We start from the raw sequence: 15,145 nt of genomic DNA on the forward strand, positions 1-15,145 counted from the left end.
TGAGCTCTCTGAACTGACCAACTGTTATTTAGAACTGGCTCTTTTTCAGTAGAAAAGGAAGCAGTTTTTGAGAAATTCATAAAACATGGCAAATTTGGGGGCAAAATCTTGAATTCAAAATACATCGCAAGATTTCCAGGGTTATAGACAGTGGATGGAGGAAAAGAGAGGCAAAGTGACTTACTCAAGGACACACAGGAAGTCTCCAGGCCAGCACCCTAACCACCGGACCTTCTTCCTTATCTGAATCAGACAAGGGGGCCAAGTGTCCTGTCGCCAACAGTGCCCAGTACCAGCTGCTTCAGAGGAGTTCCTGCAACAGGCAGTTGTGGTATAACTTGCCTGCTAGGGAAAGGATCCTCCTAACCCCCAAGAGTTTGAGGTTTGCTTACGTCCAGAAGCATGAGGGGTTTATTGTTTATTTCTTATATTTACGGTTCAATACTCTGTGTTTGTACAGTGCCTAGCACAATGGAGCCTTGTTTTTGATCGGCCCCTAGAAACTACTGTAGTAAAGGTCAAGATGCAAATAAATAAATTCTATTACAACTTCAGCGAGAGCCACCCACTCACATCTGAGGGTAGAATTTGCCCCTAACCAATGCAATATATAATTACCATTGGGAAAATCCTGTCAGCTTAAAAGCAAATAAGGCAATAGTAGTGCTACAGGAATAATACTATCACGGAGAAGTGACTTGGAAGTACTTTCAATGGTTAGAGGAGTATGAGATATGATATGACTCTCCCTTATAATTTGTCTTTACTTTTAATATTTGTTCCGTATCAAAATTTTGGGGGTGGTGATGTTTGGTACCATCTCAGTCTATAAAGTGAACCCAAATACCGTGGTCATGGATGCATAATACAAATCAATCAATAGTACTATTACCACTAACGGCATCACATTGGGGTGTCTGGGAGACCAGCTGGTGACATTTAGTTACGTAGGAAGTTTCATTGATCTTAAATCAAAATATAGATGAAATTGAAGTAAGTTTTATAGATCAGATAGAAAGCTACATAAAAGAATCAAATATAAATGTATTGCTGTTTTATTTCAGGGAGTTTAAAGGAATGTGACAGCCCCGTAACTTTCTGAGAGATATTATAGAGTGATAACCACATCCCCTGGGGTTCTATGACAATACTTTCTATCACAATATTCATAAACTACTTACACCAGTGGTTGGCCAGCACAGCCCTGCAGCCCGTGGCTTCCCGCAGCTCCCATTGGCCAGGAACGGCGAACCGCGGCCACTGGGAGCTGCGGAGGGCCATGCCTGCAGATAGTCATCATCATCAAAATGTCTTGTGGCCTGCAATCAGATTATCCTGATGGGCCACATGAGGCTCGTGGGCCACAGACTGCCCACCAATGACTTACACAGAAACAAAAAACAACATTTCCAGCATTATGACACATTGCAAAATACAAATCCAAAACAATCATGGATGGACAACATCAAATGCGTTCTGCAATGCCCGGCTTTGCTTTCTCGCTTTCTCTCTCTTTCTCCCTCTCCCTTTAAAAAAAAGGTTATAGAATTGTTTTTATTTATATATTTAAAGTCAGATTCTGGTACCCTTACTCACATTGAATAACCCCTTACTCCACAAGTAGTCCTACCAATTTTAATGGAATTACTCAGAGTAAAGTATTACTGACAGAGTAAGGATGATAAAATTTTGCCCCTATTCATTATTAAATCCTTTTTATTTACTTCTTCCACAAAACCTCTCAAAAGATCTTGCCAGATGATAACTTCTGTACCCAGAAAGATAATGCAGCAAATAATTAAGCAATGAATTTGTAGACATCTAGAAGATAATATGGTGATAATTAATAGTCAGCATGGATTTGTCAATAACAAATTATGTCAAACCAACCTAACAGCTTTCTTTGACAGGGTAACAAGCCTTGGGGATGGGGGGAAGCTGTAGATGTGGTATATCTTGACTTTAGTAAAGCTTTTGATAATGTCTCGCATGACCCTCTCATAAACAAACTAGGGAAATACAACCAATATGGAGTTACTATAAGGTGAGTGCATAACTGGTTTGAAAACTGTTTCCAGAGAGTAGTTATCAATGGTTCAAAGTCATACTGGAAGGGCATATCGAGTGGGGTCCCGCAGGGATCAATTCTGGGTCCGGTTCTGTTCAATATCTTCATCAGTGATTTAGATAGTGGCATAGAGAGTACATTTATAACAAGTTTCCGGAGGACACCAAGCTAGGAGGGATTGCAAGTGCTTTGGAGGATAGGATTAAAATTCAAAATGATCTGGACAAACTGGATAAATGGTCTCTCATAACTCTGGAGACCTTTGTTAAACTCTTGTTTCCAAAGGCTGCGGTCTTGAGTGTGATCTTCCCAGTTGCCCACATCCATGTCCATTTCTTTGAGGTCTCACTTGCACACATCCTTAAAACACAATTTTGGGCATCCTTTGGGTCTTTTTCCAGATGTCAATTAACCGTAGAGAATGTCCTTTGAGATGTGCCCATCACTAGTTCGACACACATGCCCAGGCCAGCGGAGGCATCTCTGTTGAGGAGTGTTTGCATGCTGGGTGTGCTGGCCCGCTTGACCACCTCAGTGTTGGTGACTCTGTCCCTCCAGGAGATGCCAAAGATTCAACAAAGGCACCGCATATGAAAGCTGGTAAGCCTCTTTTCCTAATGAGAGTATAAGGTCCATGTCTTGCTCCCATACAAAAGTGTGCTGATAACACATGCACGATACACACAGATCTTTGTGTGGTCTGTCAGTTTGTTGTTTTGCCATACCCTCTTGCTCAGTCTAGACATTGTGGCGGCTTTTCCAATGCAGATGCTGAGTTCTGTTTCATGTGAAAGGTTAACTGTGATAGTGGACCCCAGGGACTCGTTCACCACTTCAAGTTCATAGTTGATGATCTTGATGGAGGTGCTTCCTCAACTCCTTAGCACGTTATCTTTGTTGGGTTTTTTTTTTTTTTTTTTCAGTTTATGGGAAGTCCAAAGTCTTGACAGGCTTTGGAAAAACTGTCCATAAGGGTTGTCACTGCTGCATCGTCAGCAAAGAGGAGGTATTGGATAAGGGCCTCCCGGGTCTTGGTTTTAGATCTTGGTTTAGGTAGGACATTAAGAAAAATGGTCAGTGTTGTTAAGTACGAGAATAAACTGCCTAGGGAGGTTGTTGAATCTCTGTCATTGGAGATTTTTAAGAGCAGGTTAGACAAACACCTGTCAGGGATGGTCTAGATCAGTGGTTCTCAAAGCCAGCCCGCCACTTGTTCAGGGAAAGCCCCTAGCAGGCCAGACCAGTTTGTTTACCTGCCGCGTCCGCAGGTTCGGCCGATTGCAGCTCCCACTGGCCATGGTTCGCAGCTCCAGGCCAATGGGGGCTGTGGGAAGCGGTGCGGGCCAAGGGACAGTGGGAGCTGCAATTGGCCCCATTGGTCTGGAGCGCCGACCTGCAGCCAGTGGGAGCTGTGATTGGCCGAACCTGCAGACACGGAGGTAAACAAACCGGTTTGCCCCGCTAGGGGCTTTCCCTGAACAAGCAGCAGACTGGCTTTGAGAACCACTGATCTAGAGAATACTTAGTCGTGCCAGGAGTGCAGGGGACTGGACTAGATGGTCTTTGTGATAGCTGGCTGAGGTAAAAACTAGGCTTCCCTTATGACATTAATGCCTCTGCATCTCCTGATGTATCCTATGGATTTGGAATCACCATTATCCGTTAACTTGAACACAAGTCCTTTCCCAGCTAACTTCTGCTCTCATTTATACCAATAACTGCAGTTACATTGATTCATAGGGCCAGATCCTCAGCTGGTGTAAATACACGTAGCTTTGCATGTATGTAATGGAGCCTTGTCAATTTATACCAGCTGAGAACGAGGGACAGAGGTATTAAGGCTAGCGGGCGGAGGGGGCGAAGAGGGAGGTTCACGACAATCATCAAATCTGACTTGCATAAAACAGGCCATAGAATTTACTCAGCAGTTCCTGCACTGCAGGACCCTATTCATTCCTATTGTGTAAAAGGAATGCTCTCGAACCCCATCACTTGTGGCTGACGTAGAGGCTCTCTCTTATGGTATGTCTACATTTCAAGATTGGGGTGTGATTCCCAACTCGATTGTCATACTTGCACTAGTTCTCATCAAGCTAGCACACTAAAAATAGATGGTACCCGTTGCAGCATGAGCAGCAAGAGGGGCTAGACACCCTGAGTGCATGCCTGTCAGAGACACCAGGCATGTACTCGGGGAGGTTAGCCACTCCTGCTGCCGCAGCTATGTTTTATGTCTTCTCAAGCTGGAAATCACACCCCCACAGCTTGGAGTGGAGACATACCCTGAGAAAGGCATCCAATCTCAATGTAACAACTCCAGATGATGCATTCACCACACAACTTGGTAGTTAATTAAAAAAATTGCATCTTGAATTTTTCTAACTTCAACTTACTGGCGTAACTAAGAAGAGAAGATGGCCCTTCATTTGAAACTCCCCCAGTTTAGCAGACTTATATGTTTTCGTTTTATAGCCTACTCAAAATCCCTCCCCAACCATATGGTACTTTTTCCTACTTAGACTTAAACAGGATTCATTACACTCTGATTTTTAAAGACTTCCCTCATTTCTAAAGCATATTTTCCAGTAATTATACAATTCCAATTAAAAGTCCTTAAAGTATGTTGTGATCCTTCTAAGCCAGCTCTCTGAAAGTCAGAAACATTAGCATTGTTTATCTGTCCGCTTATGAAGAGTCCAGATTCCATTATTTACCAAAGAGCTCTGAACTATTAAAAAAAAAACAACAAAAAACAGAACGTTTTAACTTCTCCAAGATCCTAACCCTCTAGCTCCGACAATTACCGGGTTCTAGCCTGCGATGTAGTCCCTGGTGCAAGGGACCCATTTAGCCCTGCTCAAATGCATCAGGTGGGAAGAATTTTGGGGGAATGTAGAAAGGTGATGGAGGGGAATAAGTAACATTGTCTAGTTTTTAGGATAGCGGATGGTGAGTCTGGACTTCTGGGCTCTAACCTGGCTTTGTCACTGACTGAGTTGGGCCTTAATTTTCCAAAGACTTCATCTTGGATGTCAATGGGGCAACTCATTATGCATAAAAGTTCAGCATGTATGTAAGTCTTACTGCAACAGTGTTTTGCTGTGTAATGTTGAGCAAGGCCCTTCAAACTCTGTACCTCAGTTTATCATGGGTAAAGTGTGTCCTGTCTTAATCATTGCAAAGATTAATTAATGTTCATGAAGAGTTCGGAACTGCCTGGATATGAATGCTGCTACATATTAAATACATGGGTGACCAATGTACCAAGGAATAGCTGACTGCTTGAGATCCAAGGCTTGCATGTGTTTCTAAAGTCCCAGTCAAGGCAAATTATTTTCATCTTGCAAGTTCTGGTGATCAAAACAATATGAGGAAATTTTATTGCTGCAGATCTGAAGGAACCGGCCCCCTCCTAAAGGAATATCAGGAGCCATTTTTGAGAGCTAGAGACTTAATGGGAAACAAGTCTTTATAGAGAAGGGAAAGCACTGCAAGCTACTAATCCTGGTGCATGCTTTGAAAAATGGTCCCTGCACCATATTACAATGACCAAATCCCTGGAAACAATAATTAATATAAATAATAATAATATGGTGAGATTGTTGACTGATTATTTATTCAGTTAGTAGGCGCTGTTCCTGGTGTCTAGGCATCTAGGGGTTAGTTCTAAAGCAAGAACATTTTTTCTAAATGCTTTGTTTAAGGATATCTTGCCTACATTTCAAGAACAGCTGCACTGCTAAATTCTCTTCAGTGACACAGCTTGGCTTGGTGGCAGTGTGCCTGTTCCATTCCAGTAAAACATACTACTATGTTCTCTCACAACAGCCCCAATGCCCTATTTGGTTAAAAAAGGAAAATCCACCCTTGTAAGCCAGTGACTGTTTAAAATTTTTTTGTCTCAAGTGTGTATCTGTAGAGATACTGTGACATTTCACTACATATTCTTTAGGAAAATATGCTTATGATATGAATATGACATAACAGAGATATACTTTATGCAAGATGGGTCTTGTAAGGTATCATTGGAAAGGGTATGATTTACTGAATGCGATTATCCAATTTGTATGAATGTATCATTTCTGTATCTAAAGTTAGGAATATGGACTATGTAACAATTACAACTGGGTGTGTACTGGGAAGACACCCACCAGACAACAGGCCATCAGACTTGATGAACCATCAAGAAGGAATAACAAAACCATGAAGATACTAATCTCTCTGCCTGCTGGGAGTTGCCTGGGGACATAACTGTGACACTACTAAGTCTTGTGGTCTTGTCACCTGATACTAAGCATTACCTGGGACTTCTGGTAACTTTCCACAGGAAGGGAAGGGGGGGGGGGTCAAGTTTGGGAAACAAAGGACTCCCACCTTATATAAATCCTATTTAAGGTGAGGAGGAAGGCAAATGTGTCTCCTCCTCTCCATGGCCTGTCTGCCCAAGAAGAAAGACTGCTAAAGCCACCTGAAGGGAAGGCAGGGGGGTGGGGTGGGGGGGGTGAAGAGTCCAGACTGAGTCAGGGGTCCAGTCTGAAAAGGAATATAACTGGAACTCTGAACCACAGAACTTTTGCAACCTGCCTAAAATAACACTTAGGGTAAGAAATTACACTTTGTAACCTGTTTCTTAAGTATATTGAGTTTAGCTTGCGTACTTTGTTTTATTTGCTCAGTATTTGCTTTGTTCTGTCTGTTCACTTATATTTACTTAAAATTCACCTTTTGTAGTCAGTAAACTTATTTCTTGATTACAATATAACTCAGTTTATGTAATTTCTAACTGGGGAGGCAAGAAGTTGTGCATATCGCCCTCCACATTGAGGGAGGGGGAAATTTCAAAAAACCTTTGGGTTTGTACCCCTCAAAGGGAGTGGGCACATGAGTGTTGGGGGAGTTCTCTCACACAGAGCTGACTCCACTCTGTGTCTGCAGCGGAGTGTCGCCCTACCTGTGTGTGTGCGCGCTGCAAGAAGCCGGAGAGCCTAATCCAGCAAAGCAGTAAGAGGGAACCCAGGCTGACTGAGCAGGGGAGGCTCAGTTAAACCCCAGCAGATCAGGTGACACCCCAAAGGGCCCAAACCCGTCACAGATACCATAAAAGCCATTTTTATAGGACACTGTCCCCCAGGTATTTTCTGTTTTAGCTGCGGCTTCTAGGCTGATCCCTTTTTGAGGATTTTGACATGAAAGCAGCTTGTACACTGTCAGAAGTGGTGCTAAAATCCAAACATCAAGATATAGAACATCCAAAATCATGGCTAGGGAAAAATAACTTGTGTTTGCTCACTAAAAACTTGTGAAGAGAAGCACATGTCAAAGTTTGTCACGATTTAACAGAGACATGACTGTTTTCTTATTGCAGCTCAACACAGTGGTGTGAAGCCAGAAGGAGAGAGGAAAAGACCAGAAGAAGAAAGACTCCTGTTGACTTTTCAGACTAGCTTCCCGATCCATGGGGCTCTGTTAGCTACAGTAGAAAACAAAGAGAGGACACCACACCTAGCTTTGGACAATTTTATATCATAGCAGCCTTGTCTATGGGTCTTCCCACCAAAGTCAAGTTTTAGCAAAGAAGTAGTTAGAAGTTCAAGATGGTTCATGTCAAGGTGTGGAGAAAGGGAGGGGTATCAGAATACTCAACTCTGCTCTCAGGTCACATGTGCCACTCTAGAATAATGCTTACCATGACAGTCTCATAAAGAAGCTGTTCAGAGTATAATTTAGGGCTCTACCCTACCAGCCCTTAAGAATGTGAATAGTCCCAGTGCGACTACTCAAGCAGATAAAACAGTGTTGCCAATTCCACACATTCAAAAATCATGGGTAAGGTCGCAAAAAAAATTGTGAGAGGCTTAAATATCATGGGATTTAAAAAATAATAAATGTGTGGCTCTTTTTTAGTTGCCTCCTAGTTCTGGAGTCTTTGAGGGTCACACTTTCAAACTCTCCTCTCTAACCATTAGGGACAGAAACTTCTTTTTTAAATGAAAGCTGAGATTCTTATGTGATCATGTTACTCCAGGAGACAGGGGTTTCAGAAAAACACCAAATATCATGAAGTTCTCAGGAAAATGGCCAGATTGGGCAACACTTAAAGGGTTTACAGGGTCAGACCCTTAGATTCCAACAAATCCATAAATACCACAGGGGCCAAACAATGGCCACAGGGCTACAGTGGACTCCCTGGGCCTTCACAGGAGAAAGGTGCCAGAATTTCTGAAGGGCCAATCATCAGGCTGGGAGCTCACACCAGTCTGTGGGTGCTGACCATCATGTAACTGATTGGTAGCTCTACAGCTCCTACTACGGTAGCAAGCCCATCCTCAGGATTGTTCGGACGAGTGCAGAACCCCCCTAACAGGAAAGTCAGAGGCCTGCATACAGGGCCCAAAATGGATTATTTGCAGAGCAATGTATATTTTCCCTCTTGATTGTAGCGAGGCATAATTTTAGATCTGTAGTTTAGGTTCTATAGTACTAGAGAATATGGCAATTTGCCTGCCGGGGAATATTTGGTTTAACGCAACAAATGCTCACCCATATTCTCGTGCATCATACTCATCCCTGCACAAAGGTGCTCAAACGTGAGGAAAAGGGGGCACAAATAGAATACATACATACGTACACACACACACATCTCAGTGCAGAGTCTGGGTACAATGTGATCTTTGCACTCCTCTAAGCACAAGGCTTGAGAAAGCTAGCACCACAGTAGTCACTAGCTTTGCCAAAGTGGATGGGAAAAGGGATGGATCTTTAGCTATGCCATCTTCTATATAGCACCCAGCATGGCTGAGCAGGCATAGAGCACCGCAGAGGCCTTGCTCTCACCAAGAGGACCTATTGTGACAATGTACAAAACATGCTAGTATAACCCATTCGCCCAGCCTTGTTTCTCCACCAATGCCCTTTTCTTCGAACAACATTAGTCACTACCCAGAAATATGTCACCGTTTAGTGAATAAAATAACGTTGAGAGCACTTGGCCGTTTACAGGAAGCCATTAAAGGAGCTCCAAGCAGACCGAGCTGCACAGCTGTGATGAGCGACCAGGAGGGAGGCTGCATTCCTTTTCTCAACTATTTCCTGACAATCCTCTACGACTGCACAGCTCTGAATTGGACAACTTGGAGCTGGAGAAGGAGGGAATTTCCTCTGTACGAGTGACTTTTAAACTGGCATGTTTACAAAAGGAAAAATAAAAAACAATCACCCCACATGGGAACAGAGTTCAGTTCAGTTCCTCACAGAGTGCCCAGGATACACCTCTAAGCCAAACCTTTCAGAAAGGCTCAGCATCCACAGCTGAAGCCAGATTTTCACAAGAGCTCAGAACCCACCTGGTAACTTCATTTAGGGGCCTTCAGGGGAGATAAGCTGATTTGAAAATTCAGCCCCGGTTGTAGGGACTGAATCTCTGAGCCCTAGGGTCTGACTGCCATGTTTTAATGTGAAAAGTGGCCACTGCATACAGGATACTAACCCGTCCTCTTTTAATTAATTTGGGATAGTTAAATATTCACATTGGTACAGGCTGAATCTTGCAGTCCTCACTCAGCCCTAACTGTACTTACCTCACTGCCACAGTTAGGCCCTGATCCAGCAAAGTACTTAAGCACATGCTGAACTTTAAACAATGGAATTACTCACATGCTTACGTTCAACACAGGATCAAGTGCTTTGCTGAAGTCGAGGCCTAACTCAATATTAAACACTCCCCGCCCCCCCGAAACATAATAAAGGGGTTAGGAACCTAAGTGACTTAGGAGCCTGAATCCTATTCAATGAGACATAGGCTACTAAATCACTTACACACGTCTGACAAATTTTACTCAAAATCAAGTTATCTAATAGCATTTCCTCTATTTATGGGCTGAGAGGCATCGTCACCAATCTAAGGCCATATTGCAGATCTCGTCCACTGATGTTGAGAGGGTAGAGATGTCGTGAAGCGCAAACCAGGTTTGCTTTGTACACAAATCTACTCCTTAAATATCTGCATTTGTCAGATCTTGATCTGATCAACAGTGGACATGTGCCAGAAATCCTTAATGATGACAAATTTCCTTCATCTTTTGGCTTTTTACTTTCTGTCATGCTGCCTCCTATCAGCTGAAGGGATAAATCCTCCAGCAGATAGAACAGACAGATTAATAGGCTACATCATTGCTACTCAGAGTGTATTACAGTCCGTTCGTGCTAAAAGTGTCATGTTAAAGCACTGTATCATTCTCATAATTCCAATGTTGCTAAGACAATCAGAGCTATAAAACACAAAGAAAACCACATAAAAACTAAACAAGATCAGCACTGCTGTCCCATATTTGCTTATCATCTACTGGATGTTTTCAATATTGTTAAAATAGATTTTTCTGTTGTTGAAATTATGGGGAACATATTGTGATATGTATTTGACAGAGTTCTGAATTTAGGTAAGTATACTGCTTGGTTTTTACGTGTTTCACGATTTATTTATTCATTTATTAGAGTATAGCATGAGGGGTTTTTTTTAATTCTTGGTCTTGGATATTTAAATCATGTCTATAGGTAAGGTGGATTTGAACTAAACCTTGCATACTTATATTTGTATAAATCTGGAATGACAAAACTATGTATTGATTTGTGCCTTGTTTAAAGCAAACTGTGATAAACCACTTATTCCTTAATTTGGCCACTAGTTAGCTTATGAGTTATTTCCCCTTTTGATAAGGTATAGCTATTGTCAAACAAGCAAAGAAACAACTTCATTGTGGCAAAGACTTACTAATACGTTTGTGCTAATTATTTAACTTGCAAATGAACATGTCCAGTACTGCAAATACATTACGCTGAAGATAAACTTTTACAGACTCTATAAGCCTTCACTGCACATTACTGCTCTATCTGAAACTGTGCGCCTAACTGTTCCATGGGAATGTTAGAAGTGACTGGTCCCACAATGGTAGGGAAGGAAATATTAAGAAAATGGGCTTAGTCATTGTTGAGTCAGAGTCCCTTTCTAGGCTGGGGAAAAAAGACAGATAAAATCACATTAACAAACTTGATTTGAAACACCCTTTATCATCTAGCATTGACACTGCTTATCATCTTTCCAATAATGTTTGCTGATTGTGGCAAATTGCTGGTACGATTATGATGGGTCCCATGCTGCTTCTTCTTGGGGGGGGGATTTTCAGGGCACAGTTTCCTGCCCCTGAACTAGGGTATCTATTGTCCCACTAGTAACCCAGAGATGGGTAGTGGAGAGGGACGGACCCAGGCCCACCCTCTACACTGGGTCCCAGCCCAGGGGCCCTAGGTATAGTGGTAAACCTCTTGAACTAGTGCTTCCTTCCCCTGGGCTACTTCCCTCTCCTGCTCTTCAGCTTGTGGGGCTTCCTGCCCTCTCTCTCTGCACAAGCCGGGTGTCTCTTTAACTAGGGTCTTGGTCTTGGTCTTCTAGCCAGCCACAGCACTTCTCCAAACTCTCCTCTACTTCAACTCCTCCAAACTGCACTCTGCTCCAACTCCTTCCCCTGGCTGATTGAAGCAGGGGGGTTTTATCAGGTGACTAGCTTCAGGTGCTCTAATTGGCTTCAGGTGCTGTTAATTAATCTATAGAAACCTTTCTTCCCTTTACAGGGAATAAGGCTTCTCCTCATCCTGGGACTTACATATCTCTCCTAGATCACTCTCCTGCAGCCTTCTGGCCATGCTGTATCACATGATCTTATTGAAATCTTTAAAGGACGTGACCAGCTAACGCAACTGTAAAAGACCACGTATAGGCTAGGATAATAGGTATGTTTTTTGCAATATATAACAACATGTGCTAACATGTTCTAGACAAGGAAACGTACTTTAACATATTCTACATAGGCTCCACCCTAGGCTTTGGCTTGACTAGGTTTGCACTTATTGAAGACAGTGTGTCTTGTCCAACAAATACGTTAGAGTGTATTAGCTAATGCATGTTATCATCACACCTTTAAATCCTCATTTAGACAAAGCCTTAAAGTGCATCTACAGTAGGGGTATGTCTGGACTAGGATAAAAGGCTTGTTTCTTAGATCATGTTAGCTAGCACAATCTAACATTTTCTGAAACTTTAGTGTAGACAAGGCAAGTTGAACTATATTAGTTAATCAGTTGAAACCTAGATGTGAGCTTAGGGTTCATCTCAACCAGGCAACACTGGTAAAAGTTTCCTTATCTACAACAGAGTTTTAAAACATTAGCTAATTTTTTTAAAACATGTTTTGCCCTAGGTGTAAGAAGTAAGCGGTGTTTCAAATCATGGTAGCTAACTCAACTAAAATCACCTGTTCCCTTGTCTAGAAAAACTCTTAGATCCCATGGTCTAGATTCTGAACTCAGTTACTCCATTGACTTCCTGTGGAATCACTTCAGATTTACACCACTGTAATAGAGTAGAGCCTGACCCTACCTTTGTAATTAAGGTATTCGTAGAATTCAACTAATATGCATCAGGATTTCTATAGCAATCATACAGTGTATTTTTAAAAAATAGCTGTTTCATCATTTTTTCCTCTGCTGTATCTTAAAATAAATACTTCTTCAGTTTTATTTAATTTGGATTACTTCTAGGGCTGTCGATTAATTGCAGTTAACTCACACGATTAACTCAAAACAATTAAACGTGATTAATCAGTTTTAATTGCACTGTTAAACAACAGAATACAAATTTAAATTTATTTAATATTTTGGATGTTTTTCTACATTTTCATATATATTGTATTCTGTGTTTTAATTGAAATGAAAGTGTATATTATTTTTATTACAAATATTTGCACACTGTAAAAATGATAAACGAAAGAAATAGTAGTTTGCACTATAGTACTTGTATGAAGTGAATTGAAATCTCTTTGTCGTGAAGTGCAACTTACAAATGTAGATTTTTTTTTGTTATGTAACTGCACTCAAAAACAAAACAATGTAAAACTTCAGAGCCGACAAGTTCACTCAGACCTACTTCTAAATAAGAAGAGGGCACCATTATCTCCTGCAAATGTAAACAAACTTGTTTGTTTGAGCGACTGGCTGAACAACAAGTAGGACTGAGTGGATTTGTAGGCTCTAAAGTTTAACGTTGTTTTATTTTTGAATGCAGTTTTTTTGTACATAATTCTACATCTGTAAGTTCAACTTTCATGATAAAGAGATTGCACTACAGTACTTGTATTAGGTGAATTCAAAAATACTATTTCTTTTGTTTTTTTACCGTGCAAATACTTGTAATCAGAAATAAATATAAAGTGAGCACGGTACACTTTGTATTCTGTTTTGTAACTGAAATCAATATATTTGAAAATGTAGAAAACATCTAAAAATATTTAAATAAATGGTATTCTATTATTAACAGTGTGATTAATCGCACAATTAATTGTTTAATTGCTTGACAGCCCTAATTACTTCAGAATCTTAGAAGATACTGAAAAATGCTCTTGAAGAGTGTGTTATTTACACACCTTCAGTTCAGGAAGAAGGAAACAGAAATGGGGAATGAACTGCTGAGTTGCTGGTCTAACGAAGAGAGGATGCTTGATCAGAGACTATCTGACACAAGGAAATTGTCTCTGTGCTAAATTGAGTGCATACTACACTCAGCAAGGCACTGAAACCTCAGACGGTCTTTATGCTTTCACTTTAAGGCAGAACTATGCTAATGTAGAAATGCACTCTAAATATATTTTATGTCACTAATGTATATAAAATACATTTTGGACTCTGCAAGCATAACAACTATTTGCACTTCTTTTTGAAAAAAATTGAAAAAGGGGTCCATTTAACCATTCTTTCTCTTACACAATGAAAGATACCACTTTTTATGCATTAAAAGAGCCATATAAACTCTTAGTTAAATTTTGTCATGAAGTTTTCAAATGACTTCAATGAGAGCTACATGTGGGCATCCCCAGATCTGGACCATCTGATCAAATCCTTCATAGGTAAGAATTACTTGTTTCCCTCTGCTGTATTTGAGTGTAAATTCACAATCTTATAATCCCTGTCAATATGTTTCATGATCTACTTTATGGTCTTTAATTGAGTCCAAGCTCAACATCTCTCATACAAAAATTGAAGAAAACTCTCAATCAGAACTCATCACATGAGAAAAGAACAAACTAGTTAGAAACATGCATATGTCTGGTCTTTGCAACACCTACGAGTGAAAACCTATCATTTCAAAGAGGACCTGGTGCTTGAATGAAAACTTTGAACCACTGTTTATTTATAAATGATGTCACTACTATACCACATATTCTATTTTTCTTCCTTTGTCCTTTCTTTTCTCCCCAAGGATATTTGCATGAAAACACAACCTTTGATTTCTAAAAGCTCATCTGTTCTGGTTGCTTATTCCCCATTGAAGTCATAATCCTCTGTTTGTGACATCAAAATAATTTGCACAATAGCCAATTGTCTGTGATGTCACAAATGGAGGATTATGACTTCAGCTGGAACGAGCAATACGAGCAGATGAGCTCTTATGAAGCAGAGATCCTTTTTTCACGCAAATTTCCTTTGAGATAAAGAACAAAGGGGAGAAATGGGAAAAATGGTGCACCAAACAACTTGTTTCAAAACAGACTGTTTTCTCAAGGTTTTCTATGGGGTTTCAGCAACTCTTAAAAACATGCACTTTACAGTTCAAAGGACACTTCATTCTTCATCACATGCTGCTGCTTCTGTGGCTGCTGAGGAGCACATGCTGCAGAGCAGACACAAAGGGACTAAAGCTAAGCTGGGGCTCATGGCATTTCCCCGAATGAACCTTCTGAAAACTTTCGCACTGCATTTGTAACTGAACCCCCCTTCATATGCACACACCCCACCCCACAACCTCAGTGCAGAACCTGCTGCATAGCTTAGAAAAGGCAACTGAAGCACCTCAAAGTTTATAAACTAATTTCTGAATTTGTGAGTAAATGTAGTAGCCATGTAAGTGCAGGGGTGCAGTAGGGTGAACCAGGGATCCCAGGCCCCCCTTTAATCCCTGACCAGAACTGGCATGATGGAGGGGTGGCTGGGCCAAATTTGAGTGGCACTGCAACCCTGTGTGCCTGCTTGGCC

At 41.2% G+C, this 15,145-nt stretch overlaps 1 protein-coding gene across 23 annotated transcripts in view; it reads right to left on the reverse strand.

The window, feature by feature from the left end:
• The window catches only part of DENND2B (DENN domain containing 2B), a 290,322-nt gene that overhangs the window by 158,348 nt on the left and 116,829 nt on the right, over positions 1-15,145 (reverse strand). The window contains exon 1 of one of the 23 annotated variants that reach the window (XM_043547891.1): positions 185-308. The exons of 21 other annotated variants lie outside the window; for them this stretch is intronic. The gene's annotated coding sequence lies outside the window, so the exon portion shown is untranslated. Of the gene's footprint in view, positions 1-184; positions 309-15,145 lie in introns of those variants that run through there. One more of the 23 variants, XM_043547890.1, reaches the window with a different exon arrangement.

Source organism: Chelonia mydas, chromosome 6 (assembly GCF_015237465.2).
Source record: "Chelonia mydas isolate rCheMyd1 chromosome 6, rCheMyd1.pri.v2, whole genome shotgun sequence".
NCBI lineage: Eukaryota > Metazoa > Chordata > Testudines > Cheloniidae > Chelonia > Chelonia mydas.